The sequence below is a fragment of the Lagopus muta genome, chromosome 5 (genome assembly GCF_023343835.1).
Source record: "Lagopus muta isolate bLagMut1 chromosome 5, bLagMut1 primary, whole genome shotgun sequence".
NCBI lineage: Eukaryota > Metazoa > Chordata > Aves > Galliformes > Phasianidae > Lagopus > Lagopus muta.
In genome coordinates this window covers 5,711,092-5,734,247 of record NC_064437.1, presented here as the reverse complement: position 1 = coordinate 5,734,247, position 23,156 = coordinate 5,711,092, and the positions used below count along the sequence as shown (strand labels likewise).

At 41.6% G+C, this 23,156-nt stretch overlaps 1 protein-coding gene across 6 annotated transcripts in view; it reads left to right on the top strand.

Annotated features, from left to right (window-relative positions):
• Nucleotides 1-10,083: 10,083 nt before the first annotated feature.
• ZFYVE9 (zinc finger FYVE-type containing 9) overlaps nucleotides 10,084-23,156 on the top strand; it is a 56,618-nt gene continuing 43,545 nt past the window's right edge. For 2 of the 6 annotated variants that reach the window (XM_048946913.1, XM_048946908.1), the window contains exon 1: nucleotides 10,583-10,789. The gene's annotated coding sequence lies outside the window, so the exon portion shown is untranslated. Of the gene's footprint in view, nucleotides 10,273-10,582; nucleotides 10,790-17,981; nucleotides 18,076-22,227; nucleotides 22,318-22,803; nucleotides 22,955-23,156 lie in introns of those variants that run through there. The other 4 variants (XM_048946910.1, XM_048946911.1, XM_048946909.1 and 1 more) reach the window with 4 other exon arrangements.

Genomic DNA, 23,156 nt, shown 5'->3' with positions numbered 1-23,156 from the left:
AAATAGGCTTTATCGAATGCTAACTCCTTACGATGTTTTCTGCAAAAATACAGAACTAAAGATGGTCCATTTCCCTGAAGAGCTTGTCATTGAAGGTATACTCAAATTAATAACAAGTTCTCAGCAGTTCTAAATGTCAGTGTGGGGCTCCGGGCTTCCTCCTTGCAGAAGAAGCAATAGTGTCCTAGCACAAGAAAACAGAGAGCAGGATCCATGCAGCCCAGCACCTTGGAAATAAAGGTGAAATTGCTGAACGATGACAATTTTTACAAAATTGTTTTGAGGTCTTTTTCATCCTGGCAAAGTGAATTGTTCTTGTTTACTTGTCAGCTTTCATTTTCTTACCTCGTTATACTAAATGGTATTTTTACCAAAGAAATAATTTTTTGATCAAAGACTTCAGTTACAAAGAACGCTTTGAACTCAGCTTAGGAAGCTCACTATTTTCTATTTTGTATTTGAAGTCTTTTACCAATTGCATGAATTAAAGGGCTAAGGAGCTCCTCTTTGTCCTACGCCCAAATTATCTTGAAATCCAATCTCTTATCTTCCTCTCCAACCTCTAATTTGTTAATCACCCAGACACTGCCGCATTCATGAAGCTGTGAACCCACCCAGCACGGTTTCTCCTGTATTACCAGATTGCTTTCTTGTAGCCTTATCCCTTATTATTCAATCTCTCTACCTCATGTATATATACCCTTGTTATTATATGACATAAAGCTCTATGACATTGGCTCTGTTTTACCTTGGCTCCTTTATTCATCCAAAGGACAGGATTTCCTTAAGTTATGAAAAGGATCAGGTTTTTCACATGCTGCAGGGGGAGATGTTTGCTCAGCAGTTCTCTTGATGTTAAACACTCATTTTCCTCTGGAAAACAAAGAAAAACTTTTTCTTCTGGTTTTCCATCGCAGAGACCATCTTGTTATAAACGTGAGAATGTAAGAGAAAGGCTGCACTGTTTCAGTTTCAAGATATTTTTCCTTTTCTTAGCCTTGAAAAGGCAGCCTAATTCTGTGTTTGGGCAGCGTTCTTATCTTTTGCTGGCTAGTTCAGCATGAGTTGTCTATCCAGTCCATTTACCCCTGCATTCTTCTGCTTTGCTACAATTCATGCAAAACTTATATAAAATAATTTAAAAGTCAGTCCAATAAAGATAACAAGGAATTTAGTGCTAGGAGTTTGCTGTTTAGAGGAGGAGGAAAGCAGACACCCAGGAGTAGAAAGCAGTATGAAATGGAGGTAGGCCTACATGCAACAGCTTAATGCTTGCCTGCATTCAGCAGGCTGGAGGAAGGTGCCAGTGCTGGAGCCAGGCCATGTGTGAGCTGCACAGACCGTTGTCACTTAAGGATCTTTTTAAATAACTTTTTAAAAATGATACCAGTTTCAGAAAAATAGTTTTTAGTACAAGAATATCACTGTGTGAATATGATCTTCAGAGAACAAATCAAATGGATTTTAACTGTCTTTCCTAGTGAATTTTTGGTGTGGGGAATTTCGTATCAGTTCAGGTGCTGCTTCATTTTTCAGAGCATTTTCACTGTGAATTTTACAGTTCCAGTTAAGCTCTTGCTATTTAAAAAGATAACTTCCATGTCATTTGCAAAGCACGTAGAAGCTGGAGGCGATTCAGCATTTTGATACTGTTAATTAACTGACAGCCTGTCATGAAAGTAGGTTGTAATTAAATGATGCTGTAATTTTGGTCATGCTACTTTTCAAACTATTTTTATGTCCTAGCATAAGTCAGGAGGTGACATCATGTCAGTATACATGCCTCTCCTTCCTCACTGCCTACTTAAGAGTTGTTACTGGTGGTTCACAATAGCTGTAAGACAATAAATAAATCCCAATGAGTTTTTGGTGAAGAAGGGAAATAGAGATTTAAAAGAAAAATTCCTGTCACTGAGCATCATCCTGTTGGGATCTGTGAAGATGATGTGTAATATGTGACAAACTCCATTTCCTGTAAGAAATATTCATGTGTTCGTAGATCTGCATGGCTTGTAGTGGTCTGTTTGTGTTTGTGAATGATGGCTGGAGAAAACAAGTGCAATTTTGGTGGCTATAGAGTCTGTGTCATGTTTGTGCTGGAAGATTTGAGTAAGATTGTATCTGGACTTGGCCCGATATGTTTTCTACTAGTGAAGATTATGCTGACATGAACTAGAGGGTTGAATATTGAAATTGAAATGCTTTTATGTATAAGCAAACATAGCTTTACAGAGATATTCTAGGAGGGACGTGTCTCTAATGCAGCCTGACAGCGTTACTGTTCAGAAATTAGTGGGATTTGCCAGAAGCTGGTAATGCCCACTGCATTTTGAGCCATGTTCTTTTGATGTCCGTTTTCTGATGTCTTGCCCTGGGGAAATCTGTAGTCTATTCATCTCTAAAATCCTTTAATAACATCCCTTGTGCCAGGAACATCATAATGCTGAATGCTCTGACTGGGATGTTGCTATGAATATGCTGAAGATCTTGGCTTGGTGTGTGTGATGAAATGATCTTTAGGGAATAAGTGAAACAAAAGCACATGTAGGATATCCTTTAATTGAATGAAGAATGTGGGTGGAGAAGCAATTGGAATGAACAAGATGCTTGGGATTTTTGTTAATGCCTCGAATACTTGGGGGTGTACTTACACAAATTTTTGTGCATGTGAACAGTTTTGTTCCTCAAAGAACTAATGAAGGCAGGAGGAGCCCATGCTTTTAACCATCTCCTTCACTACCTGCCCTCCATTTCCTCTGAGATGTAGGCACCATTATTCGCTGTGGCAGTTCTGATAGAGGAGAATATCCATCCAAAGGAGTCCAGACTTGCATGCTGCTGACTGACTGACAAGCCACCTGCTGCTGAAGGGATGTAAGGTATCCGCTGTGCACTCAGCAGGGGCAGTCGTTTCTGACTTTCTCCTACAGCAGTCACCAGTTGCCTTTTTCAAAAAGTGCAGCTGAAACTGAGCAACATATATCTAAATTGTTTGATGCACCTGCGGCACAGCTGTGTAAGCAGACTTCCTTAGAAGACTTAGCTTAAAGAAAAAAGCATCAAAGATGGTGGCTATTAATGCCTGCTGCATCTTCCTTCATTCATCTGACAATAAGGTGGAGTAGTGTGGAAAATATAAGCAAGCAAGCAACACATAATCCAAGGGAGAGTTGCAAAAGTAGTGTCTGCCTTTTGAAGGAAGATTCCTTCCTAAATAAAATCCCTTCTGTTAGAATTTGACCTTCCAAGATTTAATAATAAGAAATCATGAACCAGAGCTTGAGTGTCATGTATGTGCGTATAGCAGCCATTCATTTATGCCCAGCACAACAAAGAAGAGAAATGCTTCAGATAACTATGGGCCAACTACATCTTCCACTTCCTTTCAAGTAAGTTTCACTTCTTTTCCTTTCTGAAGAAAACCCATCTTTTCATTTCAATCCAGAAAGATTTGAAGAAAAAATTCATGTATATGTATCTGTTTAAACCCTGCACATAGACACTGACAGAAAAATACATTCATTTTCTAGATTAAGATTTATATTTCCATCCTTCAAGCAAAAGGTCAAACAACAAAACTGATAATGCTGGAAATGAGTAACTACATGTATGGAGACACATTGAGAACTCTACACTTGAAGACAATTTCTAAAATATATTTCCTACTTCAACTAGAGGCTATAAACTTCATGCAAGATGTGTGTCCTCACAACTTCCGTCCCTCAATCCTATGCCTTCTCATGCCCCAGGACCCACTGCATTTATTCCTTCTGCGTCTTCCCTTCTCCTACCAAGGCCTGTAGCAGCCTTTCTCTTCCCTCTTTTTCACAGATGTAGTAAAAATATTTTATGTTCAAAGTAAATTTCCTGTATGTTGAGTGCTTTTGACAAAATCAAGGTAAGGCTGATCATAACCGCCCACAGTAGGATGCATTATCTTCAGGTTTGACCATCCAAGAAGAAAACAGACTTTTCAGTTGAGCTGGTTGCAGGCAGAGAGCTCTGCTTGTTGTATAACTGTTATTCTCCCCAAAATAGAAAGCAATAACACTGATGCTGTCAAAGTACTTCTCCAAGTAGGTGACACAGCCTGCTCAGCTCTGGCCATAGCCGATAGCTTTGCAATAAGGATAAAACTAAGCATCTAGATGCTGAAAATGACACTATATAAAGACACAGAGAAACCTGTGATTTGAAGAAAAATTGAAATTGTCCATGTTTTGCAGAAACAAAAATGTGACAGAAGGAACACGCTGGTAGTAAACAGAATAGAGGATTATATGGAGAAAATAAAATTGATTGCTCCTGTGGGAGAACAAAGGGCTGTAAGTTAAACTGCCTGGCAGAACATGTACAGTTGATTAAAGAAAGTACTTTCAGAGTATAATTGGTGCATGGTACTCACTGCTACAAGATATTACACAGATTATAACAGGATTTCAAAGGATTAGATCTTTTTTTCTGCACAGAATGCATGTGTCCATTTATATTAGATCAGTGCAGTGATTAATTGATTTATTTCATACACAAAACTTGTAAAAAAAACTTGACAACCTTTTGGTTGGTAGTTACATTGGAGGAAACAAGAAAACACACGTGCCAAAAGGTGTCACTTCAACATTCTTAATAGTGGATTATTTAATCATACTTATGTTGGTATGATTTTTCACTTTGAAATATTTTTGTTTTGTACTTACAACTAAAATTGAAGCATTTTCTCTAAAATTGAGTTGTCCTTAGAATTTTCCTTGCATCTAAAACGTTGACATTTGAGGGAGCGAGTCTCTGTTCGGAGAAACAGTCATTCGAAAATCCTCCACAAAACACCCTCTGTGTTGCTGCTTTGCTGGTGGAATTCCGTTCTGAAGTGTCTGATGCATTTTGTCCTCAGCCAGCATTCTGAGTAAGCCTTGCCTTAACAACGCACCAAGTCCGGAGCACATTCACTGAAGCCCACACAAATGCCTGGGAATGTTATTTATGTAGATCTACTTTAACATCTTGTAAGCTCCCTTGCAGACTTGCATCTGGTCCTGTTTTGGAGACTAAGATAAAAAATCACCTGCTGTTTTGCCACTGTTACTCCCACTGGCCATGAAGCACAGATATGTTGGTTGCATGTATGGAAAAGGGTACATGGCTTTTTAGAACAGGCTCAGGAAATTCCTTCCTGAAGCTGTGAGATAAACCAGTCCCTCCTCCTCCATCAATATATCACACTTCATGCAGAATTTTTAGACCAGCTTGGCATGAATTACGACCTTTATCCAAACAATGAGAGTCACAATTCTCCAACTTGCCACCATCCTCTGGCACAGCTTCAGTATTATTCCTGGAACTCCATCGTCTTTGAAAGATGGAAGACTTTATACAACTGAGGAAACTAAATTCTACCATAGCTGAGATACACGGGATACGAAGTAAACTCAAGAATTCTATGATTCTAGTTCAAACCCTTAAATGTGTTTCTGAATGATGTGGAGCAGGTTGTTTAAGAGTTTCAACTATTTGTAATGTGCTTTTAGATCTTCAAATGAAAAATGCACATTTTGCAGCATTTTAGGAAGATGAAGTTAATCTTTTGAACTCTAGACAAGCAATTTGAATAAATATTGTTTCCATAAGAAGCTTGGTCTACCAAACTAAAGTGGGCAACTGGAGGGAGAGAAAATGAAAAAATCTAAGGTCCAAAGGCCTTGCTCAACAGAAATTTAGAACAGGTACAGACACATAATCTCTTAAAGCATCTGGGCCAGTGTCTGGAATATGGAGAGAAAATTGATGGATATTTCAAAAGGTAGCCAGTATAGCTAGTAAACCAGATTTTAAATGTGTAACCTATGAGAGTGTACTGCTGGAAAGGTTTAAAATACCATCTTTATTATTCCTAAGAATATATGATGTTTAGAATTTAAACTGGACAAAACAAGAATATGTATTATCATAGAAAGACTCTAAACTGACCCATGCATGGAGTTGGTGACCTAGCAGGTTTTTTTCTTTGCTAGAGATTAAATCACATCTGGCAGAAAATACATTATATGTTAATTAAGTGCCCAGGTATTAGTGGCTTTATTGTATGACTCATTAAACAGTGAGTTAACCTTAATATACCCTCCTGAAGTTGTCTGGATAAGCTTTTCTATTTATTCAGATTGTTCTGATGCAGGTTGTACTTAAGTGTAGTGGATGAAGCCTGCATAAAATAAATTAAAAAAAAAATCAAATATTCAAGGCTAGTGATGTTGTAAAGACGTATGAAGAGTCACCACAGGAGCTGGACTAAGTCATTCAGCCACTAGAGGGCAAAATCATTGCATTGTAATCCTCACGGCAGGTCTCAGTGTTTTTGGAAGGGTGTAATCAGAGTTGGTTTTCACAGTAGAAACTGTAATAAGAGATCATTAAGCAGTCCATCGGCAGAGGTGGTAGTAATGAATAGTTAAAGTATTGTTTTTTGTAGGATTGTGGTATGCAAACAGTTACTAGCAACTATGTGGAAAAAGCCTATATTTTGTTCCATGGAACTGTGAACAAAGGCGATGGTCATCCAAGGCGTTTTGACTCAGGTTCACAGCACCTGCCCTTCCCATTTGAGATCACAAATATCAACAGGAGGCTGCATGCGTGGATCAGGAACCACACAAGGAAAGTGATGAGCATTCTGCTGTGAGTTTCCTAATTGTTTAATGATACAAGAGCAGTCAGGAAACTTAAAATTATTTTGATCAATGTGAGATTCTGGAGATGTTCAGAGCCTCATCTCCAATCCCCTATTCAATTCTGTCTTTGACTTTTCAGTATCATATGTTCCTCTTCTCTCCACTGGCTCTGTTCTGCACCTATGCCACTTTACCACTAAATATCCATTCTGTGCTCCCACCAAAACTTCCACTCTACTGTTCACGGATCAAGGCTGGGCCAGGGTTGGTTTAAATTGAAACTGATCTTCCTCTGCTTGCCATGAGATAGATCAGTAGCCTGCCTGTGAGAACAGACAGAAGCAGATGCCAAATAAGAAATTAGTAGCAGGATAATCATATAGTGTAATTTGCAAGGAGTTCCCAGCTTCCAGCAATGTATGTCAGACTTCTCGAGTAAGAAGTGTTATCTTTGTATGTAATACACTTCAAAGAATTTGCCTTCTGTGAACAACTACACTCATTCCTTCAGCTCATGTAAACATTAGCATCCAGATGGCTGCTCCCATCATGTGCTCAGAGACACATGATCTGTGTCAGATGATGCTGAAGGGGATGACAAGTTGCTTCGTCTTAGTGCCCAAGGAAATCCACTTCTGCATAGACAAGCAACAACAATCCACAGCTAGGATCTTGTAGTTGTCTCTGACAAGCACCTCACCTAACTTGTTCCTCCCTGAAGTGTCTCAATAATTAATTCACTTGGTAAAAGACCTCACTGGCAAGGTGAACGAAACTGCCTTTAGTATAGTCACTGAATTCTGGAAGTACTTAAAACGTGTGATTGATTGAGTCAGCCCTTCACTTTCTTATAGACATGGAAACAGATTTAATGTTTTGACTTTCTGTCTGAATCATTCTTGCTGTTCTTCTCTGGACCGCCTCTTTTCCAGCTTCTATGAGGAAATCTGAATATCAGATTTCAGGAGCAGTTGGACTTGTGCCAGATAAAAATAAAGACATAATTCTATATTCTTCTGTTTATATAACCAAGGATTATATTATCCTGCCGGCCACAGCACCATACCACCTGCTCATCTGCTTCTGATTATTTGTGATGTCTCTTGAGGTTTTTGAGCATTAACTTGTTATAGCATAAGTTCTCCCATCCTGTAATCATGACCTGTACTCTTTGGTGCACGTATTTACATCTGGCTGTACAGAAATGCACATTACTTGCTATCAAGCTGTCTCAGATACTCTACGTTCTGACTTGTTTTTGTTGATCCTTATTGTTCACATCACTCACAGACTTGGTGATGGTTTTATGTTCTCCTTGAAGCCATTACTAAAGATATAATACCATAGAACCAATCACCATGTGACACAGAAACATGTTCTTTGATGATGCCTTCTTATTTCCCTAATTTGTAACTGCCAGTTAGACAGAATTTAAAGAGTTTAGTATGTGCTGTAATGAGTCCGTATCATTCTGGTTTCTTAATTAAAGTGTTTCAAGCTAACAAGTATTTCACAGACCTACTTACCTTGATCAACCAAACTTGTAATGCCATTAAAAATCAAATTATTTTGGCAAGATTTGTTTTCCACATTAATTTGCATTAATTTTGTTTCCATGCTTTAATTCTTTTCTAATCATGTAATGCAGCCCATGTCCCATTATGTTGCCCAGAATTCTTGTCGGTCTGGCAAGCCACAATTACTCTGGTCACCTTGTTTACCCTCTTGAAATGTTGGTGCAATATTTCATCCAGTCTTCTGGAACAGCATTCCAAGATTTGTTGAAAATTGACGTTAATTGTCTAGAGATACTCTGTGCCAGTGCTTTTAAAACTTTTGGACACAAGTTGCCTAGACCTGCTGATACCCAGCTATTAGCTTCTGTTTAACATCCCCCTCAGAGCCTGTTGCAATGGAATGTATCTCATCATCATCGTACTGTATTTGTGTATCACCTGGCTCTTCCCCAAATGCAGACCAGAAATACTTATTGAGCTCTTCCACCTTCCTGTGTTATTGTTCACATTTCTACTGTTTCCATCCAGTAACAGACTCAGATCATTGCCAAGCTTCCTTTTCCCCCAAGTTTCTGCAAGTTTTGCCAGGTAGTTTAAACATTCTCCTTAATTCTCTATAACTATTGCTGTATCAGTTGCCCATAACTCCCAGCTCTCAATGCATGTATGCTGCTACAAATCCCTATCTTTGTATTGACCCTGCAACTTTCAGCTGCCCCCCTCAACTATGGCACGCCATGGCTTCCCCTCACCTTTCTAACCATGGTCTCCTCATCCTCTTTGCAGTTCTGTGGCAGGGGGGTTGGAGATTCGTGATCCTTGAGGTCCCTTTCAGCTGGGGCCATTCTGTGACTCTGTGATTCCCCACCTTTGTGTGAGCTGGACTCTCCACATACCCAAGCTGTCCTCTTCCTTGGTACCTTCTCACAAGCAGCTGGGCAAAGACGGTGAAAGACTTAGGGAGAGAGGTGGTTAAATCAATGCCAAATGTCCGTGCTACCATCTAGGGCATTATTAGGCATATTTTTCTTGTCCCAGTGCGCTAGATGCTCACTGACATGAAGCTGATGCACTATAAAGAGCTGAAGTTTTGTTTTTTTTTTTCATAGTTGTACTGAATGTGCCAAATAAATGGTCCATGCCTTATGGCATTGCTGGGACTTGGGACCAAAATTATTGTTTGCACACAGTGTTTATCATTACTCATGCCCAAATTCTTCCCTAGCAGAGGGATCACATTGTGGAGACGAGAAGGATACTTTCATTCCAGGTATCTGGCAGCACAGCCGTATAAAACAGAACAAAATTCTGGTAGCAATATAACTATGAGACATAGGTAGTTGGGGAACCACAGGCGTGCACTTGGCTGGAGGGCATGAAGTGTCAGATTGCTGATGCTGTACTTTCTTTCTGTCAGGCAGGCCGTGTGTTTAGCTGTGTGAGCTGTTGTATGAGGGCTGTTCTGAGGGCAGTGACTGTGCACTGTGCTGGATCAGAACTCATCAGTGCTTTACAAGCGTGGCACCACTAATTGCCACAGACGGCACGTTGGGGTTAACCTGGAATGCTTTACAGGAGAAAGCAAATTCCACTTCTATTTAATGTGCTGCTACCAGACACGATCAGCGTTTTTTATCTCCTCAGCTCTTTGTCCACAGATTGATGATTCACTTAGTGGGGAGCATCTTGTGTTTTCTCCCTGAAAAGCGCATCGTTCTACCAGAATCAATGAATAAACACTAAGTGCTTCCTTTTGATTTCCAGCGGGATGGGCGAGCAGCCCCCGATTCGCTCCCTGGGGCTCACGGCAGCGTAGGAAGCAGGCGGAGCCCAACCCGCCGACAGCTCCCTCAGCGCTCCTGAGGCGTTGGCCGTGAGCGCGGGCGGGGCGCGGCGGCACGCGGCTGAGGCGGTGAGCGAAGCCCGTAAGCCGGGCCCTCGGGCTCCGGCCGGCGGTTCAAACCGGAGCCGTGCGCGGGAGCCGGCGGTTGTCCGCCCCCTCTTCAGCCCGGTGCGCAACGCGCACACACGGGCGAAGCGCTGGAGAGACGGTTTTGCTGACGGAGTCCGAGAGCACTTCTGAGTCCGCTTTTGTGAGGAGCCAGTGTGTTTTTTTTCTCTCTGGAGCTGCCTTTCAGCGGGTGTCTCCGCGCGCACCCCGGGCGTGCCGGTACCGCCGCGTCCGCACAGCGTAGGGCGTCCCCGGCTGCCGTTCGGAGGCGTGAAGCACGGAGCACCCGATGCGACGCGCGCGGCTCCCACACGCTGCCATTTGCGGGCGGCTCCCGGGAGTCGCGTCGCTCCCACTTGGGCGCGCGTATGGGCGTGCGATCCGGAGGTGGCGGGGCGGGGGTGCGTCAGGTGCCGCAGTGCCGTGCGCTGCCGCTGGGCCCGGCCAGGGGGCGCTGCCTGCCGGGAGCTGCGGCGGCCTCGGCCGCGGAGCCAGCGAGCGGAGCCCGGCTGGCGGGCGGTGAGGGCGGGCGCCGGTCTCTCCAGCGCTCGCGGGGACAGCGGGGCCCGCCCGGGAGCGAGCGGCGGCGGCTGGAGGAGCGCGGCCCCGGGGGGATCCCCCTCGCCATGCAGACCCGGCGGCGCCTGCCGCCCGCCGAGGTGAGTGAGCCCGGCCCTCCTCCGTCCCCGGGCTCGGAAGGCCGAGGAACCCCGCTCCCCAGGCCCCTCTACTCGGAGCGAGGCCCCGCGGGCGGCCAGGGAGGGCTCCGACGCCCGAGCCGAGCCGGGAGCACCGGGAAGGGGGGGTGGGGATAGCGCGGAGGCTCCGCGTGCCCCTCGCCCCGCCGCTCTCGTCCCTCGCGTGCGGCCCCGGGGTCGGGCGCCCGGCCGAGGGGAAAGCAGCGAGCTCCCCTCGGCCCTGCCAGCCCCATACCGCCGTTCTCCGCCGTCCCTGGGTGCTGCTCCCCGGCCTGCCCCTCCCCCGGCACGGCCCCCGGAGGAGGACCGCTCGGCGGGCTCCGCAGCCTCCCCTGGACCCCCTCCGTGTGCCGCTGCGAGGCTCCCCCCCGCCGCCCCGGGCCTGGCCCAGCGCCCCAGAAGGGCGGGGAGGATCCCCGTTTGCGTCTCGTGCCCTTTTTATGGCTGGATCCGCGCTCTGTCCCCGGGCGCCGAATGTGACTTGCTCATCGCGATGTGTAACAAGTCCCTCCTGCAATGGTGGTGGTGGTAGGGGGGGATGGGGCCAGCAGGCGGGATGCGTTTTGTAACATCTCTAATTAAGCGAAACTGTAGTCGTGTTTCAGTCTAGGAATAACCGGCACTTGGGGCATGTCAGACTCCGTGCAGAGGTGGGTTAGTGACCTGCTCTTAAATGTTAGGGTTAAAGAGGTGCGTGTGATGAAGGGCAGCTGGAGAACTGCTTTTATCTTCTAACCACACTGAGAACCAAGTGGCAGCTGGGAATTGATAGACTTTCTGTTTTGGTGTTATTTTGTTTATTTATAGAGATATTACTGATTGTTTTGTGACAAAGCTTGTGGTTTTTTTTTTTTCTTTTTTTAAAAAATCTGTCAGAGGGTTTAATTCTTACACATGCTTTCATTCAATTCAGAAATTAGAAGTTGACTAAATAGGGAGTCTCAAAATCTGGTGACCTTCACATTAAGTGTAGTTGGATTGGATTAGAATTCCAGAACAACGCTGCCTTCAGTATGTTGGTCCAGGCTGAACCCAGAACTGGAAGGGGCTCAATAAGCAAATAAAGATATTCTGCTTGAATAAAAGCTTTTATTTTCTTTGGACAGCATTTATTGACCATATGATGTTTTAAAGCTTAATTAGCTTTTATTAGCAAACCATTTTTGATTGCATGGAATGAATCCTGATCTTAGATGTACCTTCAGTGATTAAAACAACAGAATCCCTTGTTGTTTGTAGCCAGTGGTGCACTTTCTTTCTTCTTTAAATTATGGCATGCAAAGCTACAAGAACCATCTCCTTGACCCAAGAGAGACAAAATTAGAAATCTCTCCACAGAGGTTTGGGGAGTCTGAAATGGAAGCTGAAAAAGGACCTAAAATCTCAGCTGTGCCTCCATCTAATTCAGACTCTGATACAAACCTAATGAGTTATCATCTTCAGACATGTTGTGGTGGGTTCTGTAATTGTCCATTTTCTTCTTTCGTTTGTGAGGGAAGAAGAAAAAACACCACAAAGCTGCAATTCTGAGCCCTGATTTTAGGTGTTAATTCTGTGCTAGCTTTGAGTCAGTTATTAGGCAAGAGATTAAATACTTTCAAATGCTCGTTTCAGGATCTGAGACCTGGGGCTAAGGCTGAGATGAAATACAGTTTATTTCAGTTAGGGAAGTCTGACTATGGCTATCTCAGGGAACAAAGGTAGAGACTGAACAAAGAGGCAGTATTAAAACTTGTGGTCAAGGAATGATAAGCCTTTTAATGTATGTTGCTGTCAGTCCACCAGCTCTGCAAACCATGGTGGAAAAAAGCTTGTTAGTTTTGTGTTCTTATGGACTCTGTATGTGGTTGTTTTGCAGAAGGATTAGAGTGAAGTTTTGCAGTAGAATAGAAGTTGGCCAAAAATAAGTGGCTTTTGGGATAAATTATGTATTAATATTTTGTTGATCAGAATGATCTCCCTGATGCTAAGGGAGATAAAAAAAGAGGGATGATAATTTCCATGGTTAGTGTGTGTGCTGATGAATTGCATCCGGATCATTGTTAGAAGATACCAATATATTAATAGAGTACTTTGAAACCTTTATGCAAATGCTGCTGTTTTTTAAGTGATTGAGATTAAATTGTTGAAAGAGATTACAGGAATCCTGTTTTAGGGCTCTGCTTGTGATGTCTTATGAGACTTGAACTTTGAAATGAACGGAGATGTCAGCTGACATGCAAGGTTTGGGCCTTGAGAAACATTTCAGTACAATGACTCTGTAAGTTCACAAAGCTTTTTTTATTGATAATAAATATATAAGCAAATGCAAATGGGTGAAACAAGTGAGAGTTTTAGGAGACAGAAACAGCTTTCACTTCTCTTAACTTTGTTTTGGTTACATTTTGGACATTTGGGAAAATTACATCCCTTCATGTAAGTGGATGGGAAGTTTGAAAAGATATACAGAGAATCCTTCACTTACACAGTAGTTTCTACTGAAGTAGAATTCAGAATATCTACCCATTCCAATGAGTTTGACTAGCAACGAGAGCAAAACATGCTATATTGTTATCGAAAGGATAAGTGTGATAGATCATGCTGTAAGGGATAAGTAGAAGTGTGCAACATGGATGCTCGTTCTTCCGAAATAACAGCGAGTCAGCATGAAGTTGCCTGAAGGCAAAAGGCAGAGAAAATCTGGCAGTGGTCACTTAAACTATTATAAAGGGCTTTACTAAAGTCATTTTTAAATTATGGCTGTTAAAGGCACTGTAGTATGTGGCCAGGAGCTGAGGGGTGACAGTGCTGCATAGACTGTTCCTACACAGTTCGTTCTCTAGCTCAAGTGGGAGTTAACTTAAAGAAGCAAGTCCAGGCAACCAGATTTTACACATAGTTCTGTTAGAGTAGAATAAAAAAGGCAAACAAAAAAGTGAGAAACTATGTGAAGAACAGAGTCACAGTCAGTAGATGTTTCTGTGTTAGAGCAAGTGTGGAGCTAGAGTGCTCTCAGCAGTACTGGTACAAGCTAGGACAGTAGTTTTGTGTTGGTTTAATTCAGTTATGAAGATCGGTGAGAAGAGTTTAAAAAAACCCAGAACTTTACTGTTGTTTTGTTTCTGTGTAAAATTTGGAGATGTCATTGTATGGCAGTGTGGCTGTATGTTCATGTCTTAAAGTGACAGTGTCCAAATGCAGGTATTTTTGAGTATTCTGTCCGGTGTACATTGGGAAATGTACAGGGACTTCAGGTTGCACTTCCACTTGATTAATTTTTTGTTTTGCTAGATGTCCTTGAGTAGCAATTACCAATCTTTGTATTGAATCATTTTCAGATAGCACTCTGCATGCCACCTCCGTGTTGCATATAGAATATATAAATGTCTTGTTTGCTGTAAACATGGCTTATATTCTTAATGATTTGATGGCAACTGAAATGATGAATCTGCCTTGTGAGTCAGTGGGGTCACGTTAACATCAGTTGTTTAAGGGAATGTGTTGAAGATGCGGAAGCATTCTGGTATGCCGCATCATCTTTGTTTTTCTATGAAGAGCTGTACTGCATGCTACTAGTTTATAGTTTTCCTTCTGTTTTCTGTACTTTCCTCCCTCCTTTTTAATATCAACAAGAAGCATTTTTAATATATATATATATATTTTAAGGAATTAATTGGATAGTAAAGTGTAGTAGGACTTTATAATTGAAAGTTGTATTAATTTTTCTTAATAATTGTATTAATTTTTCTTAAAATTGTTTGGATTTCTGTTACTGGTTCAGTTCCCATGTACTAACAAAGGTGAAAGTTTTCTGGTGGAGGCTTGAGGCATTCACTGATACTCTACACAGTGATGCTGAGCCTTGTTTAGGGTATGGCTTTGTATATAAAACAATGCAATGCTATGTTCTTCTGTTTGTTAGCCTGACTGCAGTTTGCAGCAGTTAAAAAAAATGAGCTAGACAAACCTGTAACTGTTTTTTTTTTCTGCTATTATTTGTATATGAAAATACTTCACTGCAGATTTCACTTTGGTAACTATTTTAGGACCATTTCCCAGCAATTGGTGATTAGTGACAGAGGAATTGGGTATGATTGGAGATACTGGAAATGTTTTGAGCCTTTGCATGTATTGCAAAAATCTCTTCTCCTGTTAAGAGTCATAATTTGGTAGACTGTATTTTCTGTGTTTACTGGTAACGTTTCATTGTGAGTCTTGCTTACTGACTCGTGCTTCAGTTTTGCCAGAGTACATCCATGGGGCTGCCTAAAAAGGCAGAATGTTGAGGATTGGTCTCATGTTCCCTTTGTTGTTGTTGTTGAAGTGGTAGCTGGAAGGAACCTTCCTTCCGTCTTCGCAGCACTCGGATCAGAGGTCATTTCCTACCAGGTGATGATTGGCAATTAAGCCATGCTTATGTCAGAGATTCACGTGTGCTCTTTCAGTTACAGAAGTGCCATAGTTACCCTAGGAATCATTTGCCTTAGTCCTAGATTCTTGTAATGTTTTACATTACTGTCATGTGAAAGTTTTAGTTTATGATATACTGAAACTTTTTTATTTATAACTCAATCGTTATACATGAGTTCAGCGTAAACATTTATATTTTGTTTGGGGAAATAATAGGTGGAATACATGAACTACAAAATTCACAGATTATATCTGTGAAGAAAACACATGCTGATACATTTCTCTAAAAAGTAGTACAATGAACTTAAAAGGAGTTGGTGATGTTCAGTGTAAGAAGCACATCAAAGAGCCTTCTAAATCCCATAGTAGCTTCTGCATTTGTGAATGACGTTGACTATTAGAGGAGCTTTTCAGTTTCCAGGTTCAGTTTTGTAGTGTCAAAACTCTTCTTTGAACTCAGTGCACATGTTGACTTGCCTGTTTGCACTCTGCATGTGATCTAGATGGTTGGTTCGGGGTTGCTGAGATAAGCATGAGCCATGTGTAAGTCTGAATGTATAGTAAATATGTAGTTATGATAAATTCAAAAATAATGGGCAAATCAGATGAAAACATTTAAAACGTATTACTTGATATGTTAGCCAGTCAGATTATAGGAAGTCTGGGGGAGGTTGCAGGGCAAAAATTGCAGATAGAAACAAAACAATCACAGATCTGGAGTTCAGTTATCATCTGATGTACTTAATTATTTTTTTTTCCTTTCAACCTGCTCAATGAAACTGTTCCCTCATTTTCTTCTTCTTCGTCAGCAGCTTTGCTTCTGGTTTTTGTTCTTCCATCACTTCTCCCACTCTGTGGGTCTGTGGTTGCAGTGTTGTGTATTTCTTTGTGCTGTGCTCAGAGCTCGTGCTGAGCCTGGTGTGCCTCGCAAGCAGCCACCTCTGGGAGGTGACTCTGGTGATGTGCTTGGGGGTGATTTCAGCCTGGAGAAGAGAAGGCTGCGGGGTGACCTCATTGCAGCCTATCAATACCTGAATGGAACCTACACCCAGGAGGGGAGTAAACTCTTCAAAAGGGCTGACAACAGCAGGACAAGGGGAAATGGATCCAAGTTGAAGGAGGCAAGATTTAGGTTGGATGTTAGGGGGAAGTTCTTTACTAGGAGAGTGGTTAGGCCCTGGAACGGGCTGCCCAGGGAGGTTGTGGATGCCCCGTCCTTGGACGTGTTTAAGGCCAGGTTGGACGGGGTCCTGGGCAACCTGATCTGAATGTGTATGTTTGGTGGCCCTGCTAGGCAGGGGGGTTGGAACTACATGATCCTTGGGGTCCCTTCCAACCCGGGTGATTCTGTGATTCTGTGATTTGGGTAATCCTGCCCCAGTCATCTGCTGAAGATAAAGGACAGAAAGAAATTCACAGTCAGGTGGTTCAGTTCTGGCCTTTGCGTTTGAGTTTGAACGAAAACAAGTTTGTTTCCACATGGATTGGGAAGTTCAGTGATTGAAGAGGCAGCACGTTTACTTTTTCTACTTTTGTGGTGGAACAAGAAAGGCAGGTGGGCTTCTGTTCTGTATTGCAAAAGTGGCATGGATATCTGGTGCTGGTGATTCCTTAAATAGCCATGGTATGAAGCAGAAGTTGTGTCTTTGCTCCCTGTGTGTGAGCTCCACCAGCTGCTGACTGGGGGTCATGCTGTCCTGTCTTCTTAGGACATCACAGATTCAGGGAAAGTGCTGCCTGATGTCATGCAACAGCGAGGGCAGGGAACTGGGCTTGGCTAAGCTGATGCTTAGAAAAGCTTAATGGTTTTCTTGGTTGAATGAGTGCAGTGTGTTGGTCAAGTCCTGCAGGCTGATACAGGAACAGGCATCACTGTGATTGAAGCAGTGAATATCTAAATGAACCTGGATTTCTGATGACCAGTTTTTTTCTGCCCGTAAGTATTCAGAATTATGAGAGATTTTGTAAGTAGCGGGGAAATTCTTAAATGGTCTGGTAATGAAGAGAACTGTGTTTGGTTTTAAATAAGGAGATGTGAGTTTTGTAGTGTATACTGAATATGATGTTGTATGTACGCAAGTTCTTTGAAGTGCTTTGTAAGAGTGTTGTTCTACCATTATTAGATTGAAATCCTGTAGATTCAAATGGTATTTACCTCTTACTATCTCTTCCCTTCCTTCCCCCTCTGCAGTAACTGCAGCATGCTCACATGACACCTTAACTCTGGGCGCTGATTGCTTAGCAGGTTGCTCCCAAAAATGCATAAAGCAGCTGAATCCTGCTTGCCTTTTCTTTGGAGAAGTGTCGTTTGGATTTTACTGTGCAGATACTCATTTTCATGAATGTAGGTTTTTGTTTCTGCTTTTTTAACCAGTACAAAAATAGTAAGTGAACAACGTGATTTCATAATCTTCATTTCCATAGGAAATCAAATAGAAAACTACAACACTTGATAAGTGATAGTACTGAACCCAGCATGTAAGTTCTTTTCAAATGTGTGTTACTGGAATTGTGAATGTTGAGTTTTCCTAGCAGAATGGAGAAGAGACAGAAATCACATGTTTAAGGTATACAGTTTTAACTATGCTTCATGAGCCAGTCATGTCAGTGTAATTTTTTATACCTTATCTGCTCTGTAATGCAGATAAATGAACTTTTAGTATCAACTGAGATTGCATAACAGGCAAGTTTCCTCCTTGCCTATTAGGCTTTTTAAAATTTATCTGACAGTCTTTTTGAAGCCACTTGTTTTTCTGTATTACAGTGGGAATGCATGCTGTTGTCTGCGTCTCAGACTTAGGTTTTGTTGAAGAAGGTGCAGCTGTCCCATCTGTGCCCTTTCTGTGCTGTGTACCCAGGTATGGGCAATCACTGTTTGCTGTCCTGTTCTTCAGCAGAGCACATTAGTGGTTACTGCATTACTGAGTTGCATCTTGTGTGGAATATTGGTTAGTTCATAATAAGTATATGCATAAAACACACTTACTGAGCTAGTAACAAATTCTTTTTAATAGCCTGTGTATTGGAATAGCCACTTCACTGAAACAGCAAATTGTATTGATTCACACTGTGGCTGTGTGTAAATGATGAAAGCTGAGCAGTATCCCAGTATACTTCATGTGTTGTTCTTTCTTGATACTTCTACTAGTGTAACTTTAAAAGGTCATTACTGTAAGCATCTGTCTACCCACATACTTTTGTGTTTTCAAGAAATTAAATTAGTGCACTTATTTTTTATTTACTTTACTTTTAGTTAACGAGTCACATGTAAAATGCAGGTAAATCTGTAATAGATTTGCACATCTATTTTTTGTACTCTTCTGTGGAAGTGGATTTGAGTATGATGGGAATTAGAACTTCCTTACTGAGATTGGCAGGTAATATTTATGTGTATATTTAGTGTCTTTATTCCCTCATTCTTTTCCTGTAATGTCCTTTGTGGTTGTGTTTTGTCCTTGTTTATTTTTTGCCATTATGTGTCGTTTCTACACAGATGGCCTGTAGGTGCAATTGTACTTTTTTTCCTTGAGGAAATATGGACAAAGTGGCACTTTGGTAGTTAACAAAGCTTGTCTGAACTTAGGGATTTTGAACACATGGATGCTTGAGAGAAGCAGTCTGTGCACATCTTGGGAGCTGGACATGGGGTGTGTGTGTGTGTGTGTCAGAAATGGTTCTGTTGGGTAGCATTCAGTCCCTTCAGCACTGTTAAAGGATGTTAATGGCACTGGGTGTAAATGAGAATCATGCTCAGAAGCAGCAGTGCAGCAGTGTTGCCATGGCTGTATCGAGTTGTATTGAGTGAGTTACCAGTTACAGATGCCTTGAGACCTAACCCACAGTGACATCAGCTAGACCAGTTAGATTGTGATCACAAACATGGGGATGAACTTTCCTGCATTTCTTAAGACAAAAATAGTTCATAGTGTGTCAGTATTTGTGTGTATCTCAGTGTGGTCTAAATAGGTCAGTACAATAGGAGAAGTAAAATTGTTAGTAGAAATTAAAAGTTACTTCCTTGAGATGATTTCACATTGAAGGGAGTGTGAAAGAAGCATTTGTGATCTTTGAGTTTGTTTTCAGACAGATGGGAATCTAGCTCTACAAAGGCTTTGAGAAATAACAACTGTTTGCTGTGTATTAAAATGATATTTCCTATTAGAAGTGTATGTGGGAAAGATTTTAGGTAACTGTCATTACGTAACTATCAAAAGAATAAATGTGTGACCAGAGCAGCATTGGAAAGAGGATGTGTCCAACTGTGCTGATAGAGGTGGCTTTAGTAAACAATTAACTGATGTTCTGTAAGAGGTGACTGCAGACTTCCAGACTTCTTTTCTGTACAGGTTGGCCTTTCTCTAAAGAGCAGCTGAGTGCATAAATTGTGTCTGTTCTAGCAGCTTCTTTCCCCAATGGGTACAACTCAGAATTGATGGGCTGGTAAATGGTAGCAGAGTGGTTTCCCTCTTTCCTATTGTCCTTTTAATCTGTCCCATTCTGATCGTGTGGCAGTTTTGGCTTTTATTATCACATATGGATCTTGCTATCAGCACCTGCAATATCAGTCCCCCTGGTTTTATAAAAAGGGCAGTTCCTTGGTATTTAATTAGTGATTCTGGGGGACCTTAGTCAGTTCTTCCTATATTGCCCAAATCTAAGAAATACCTGAAACAATGAACTGTGCAAAGGAGAGCTTATCACTCTCTACAACTCCCTGAAAGGAGGTTGTAATGAGGAGGGGGGTTGGCCTCTTCTCCCAGGTCACAGTGAATGGATGAGAGGTGATGGCCAAAGCTACACCAGGGAGGTTCAGGTTGGATATCAAGGAATCATTCTTCTCAGGAAGAGTGCTCACACTGGCACAGGCTGCCCAGCGAGGTGGTGGAGTCACTGTCCCCAGAAGTGCTGAAGAATCACAGAGCTGTGGCACGAGGGACGACGTGGTCAGGGAGCATGGCGTGGTGGGGGTGGGTTGGGGTTGGACTAGATGATCTTAGAGGTCTCTTCCAACCTTAGTGATTCTGTGAGGCAAGATTAGTCTACTCTGAGATGCTTAGCACTTATTCTGCATTTTAATTTAATTTTCAGATGAATAAAAGATAGATGATGGTCCTCAGATGTTTTTAAAATGTTAGATTGATAACACTACAGAATCCATGGACAGAGTAAGAAACACGACTTCATATTAATGTTTAATACACTGTAGTTGGATTCTTTATAGTTCACAGCATTTTAAACTCGGAGTTTTTAACGCTTCATTTTATACAACATAGGTTTATAAAACACTAAATTTTGAAGTGAGCTTTATGAACATGTGAGTAAGTTCAGGAAAGGATTTTCTCTTCTAGGAAAACTGGCATTGAAGGCAGCACTGCAGTGCAAAACTGTCTATCTGCTCTTTCAGAGAGCTGGTGAAGGATACTTGTGGAGCCGGTCAGAAGTAGTTATATAAGAAGCAGATGTGGTTCTTGTCTCCAGGTACTGATAGGCCTGCCTCGTTAGTGTGCTGGGAAAGGATGGGCCTTTTGGCAAGGTGGTGTTTGCACTAGGAGAGCAAATCAATCTCTTTCTCATCAAATCAGTCAAAAAAGGTAGAAATTGGGAATTATATTCTACTCTAAGCTGTTATAAAGCAGGTGTCCTTCTCAGTTGAGCTGCTTTCTCTCATTTAATGGAGGGCACAGGTTGATAGTGTTGCTGTAATTTTTCTTGTCTCCCTGTTACTTCTGATGGTGATACTTTCTATATGACTTCTTTGAAGTTGGCTGCTCTTCTGACTGCCTTGCTGCTGCTCTGGCACACGTGAATGTCTGCTCTCAGAAACTTGGCTGGAGACAGAAGTGAGAATAATAGCTTTAAAATAGCATGTGGAAAAGTAACAGGAAAAAATGAAAAATTAGTGAAATAATACAGAAACTGTGTGCTGCTTCAGGTTTTGTCCATCTCTGTTTGTGGAATTATCCGGGGTGAAAGAGGACAAACCACCACAACACTGAAATAGTTTCTTTTGTCAGCAGTCATGGGTTGAGAGCCGGGGTTGTATTACACAGAAATAGCCTGCCATGCCCCAGTCTACTCTTTGATTGATTTATGTTGACTAGCAGGAGTGCCAGAGAATTATGGTCATTAGAATGAAGCATAATTGGGCATCTTGAGTTTTTGGTGCAGGAAAAGGATTAGCAGGGACTGTCTTGTTTGTATTTGTTATAATTTCATCTCTTCTGTTTTTAATATTTCTCATTGAGTGGATTTAAGGCACATTTTAATGGAATTTTCACATTTTAGACAAGGTATTTTTGAAAAAAAACTTTGAATTTTGAAAACAATTTTTTGGGGTCGCATTGCACACTACTGGCTTAACGTACTAAGAGAACAATTCATGTTTAATTCGTGGTCTAATCTGAAGCCCTTGCCGCTGCAGCCATTTTCATGCATGTGACTCAGATAGAGCTACTGCTACACCACAGGCATTCTCTCATGCCCCCCCTTCCTTCTGTTTGGCACACGCTAGATGAAAACAGCCCAGTAGTGTCTTTGTATAGGATGAATAGCTGTTTGAGAATTGATGAAGTTCAGGAAAGACAACAGCACTGCAGAATGAAGCTTCCATTCATTCCTTGGTCTGGATGTGTGCTGTCCATATGGGTGCTGTTGTGACAGCATACCCTGAGACTGGTATGGAGGACTGGTTTGTGGGAGGAACAGTCCTAGGCAGTAGTCTGTCTTTCTGTTTACATTAATTCTTAAAAAGTAATCAAACACATATGTGTGAAACTTGATGCTTCATCTGTGAGAGGCCAATAGGAACAGTTACAGTGATAAACTGCACAAGATAATTTACCATTGTTCAAAGCATTTCATCACTTGAGTGAAGGAGAAACCCCACCTTTTCCACATGTGAAGACTTACAATTCCGATTAATTGAAAATAATTTGTTTTGTCTAATTGATGTGTGACCTGAAGCTTGTTACCTGTTTCCACTCCTGCTTAAAGTATTTTTCTTTTTGCAGCTTTCATTCTTGCAGTGTTTGAGACCTGAGTACATTCACTGTGTGTCATCTCTCTGAGTCTCCCATCTGATGGTTCCAGTGAATAGACAAGTAGGAATTTAAGATACCAGCACTGAAATCTGGGTTTGCATTTATGATAATACCTTATTCAATTACTCTTGCAATAACAAAGTGCATTAAAATGGCTGCAGATGTATTTCTGCCTACTCAAAGACATCTTCTCACCGATAGCACATTATAGAGGATCTGTAGTGTAGTGATGGGTTGGATCCTTGCCAGTAGATGGAAGCCTTTTTTAGCATCTCTTCATGCTTTGAGTTTTCTGCATTTTTTAATTTTTTTTACATAGTGTCAAAATTGCTGCTCTTTCAGTCTCTTCATTTATTGTAAGCTATTCCAATTCCTATTCGGATTATTTCCATTTGGTTTTGTAAACATTTTTTACATTCCTTTTTGTTGAAAATATTTTTAACGTTGTATTTTTAGAGCGCTCTCTTTCTGTTCTTCATCCTTTCTTTATTCTGGGCACGTCTCTGCTTGTCAAATTTCTCTTCAATTTCTGTTTTGCCTTTGCAGTAATTGGCAGACGCCCTCTTGGAGCTCCTGAGGGAAATCATATATGTAGTATTTTAACCAAGAAGCACCTGAGTGATATTACCGTAGGGCAGGAGGCAAAAAGTTCAGCCAACCATCAGCAGAAGAGATAAGAAACTGTGAAATGTACCAAGTAAGCAATCTTGAACAGCAGAGACACAGGGCCTCCTTCCTTTGTGGTCTTATGTTTCAGTAGATACACCGTTTTTAGGTGGAAATATATGTTAGGTTGTTGGTTTTTTTTTTTTTTTTAAAGTGTGATGGAATCATTTTTTAGCAGTAAGAAAAGCTTAATAATCACTAGTTCTTACGCTGTTGTAAATACTCTTGGCTTT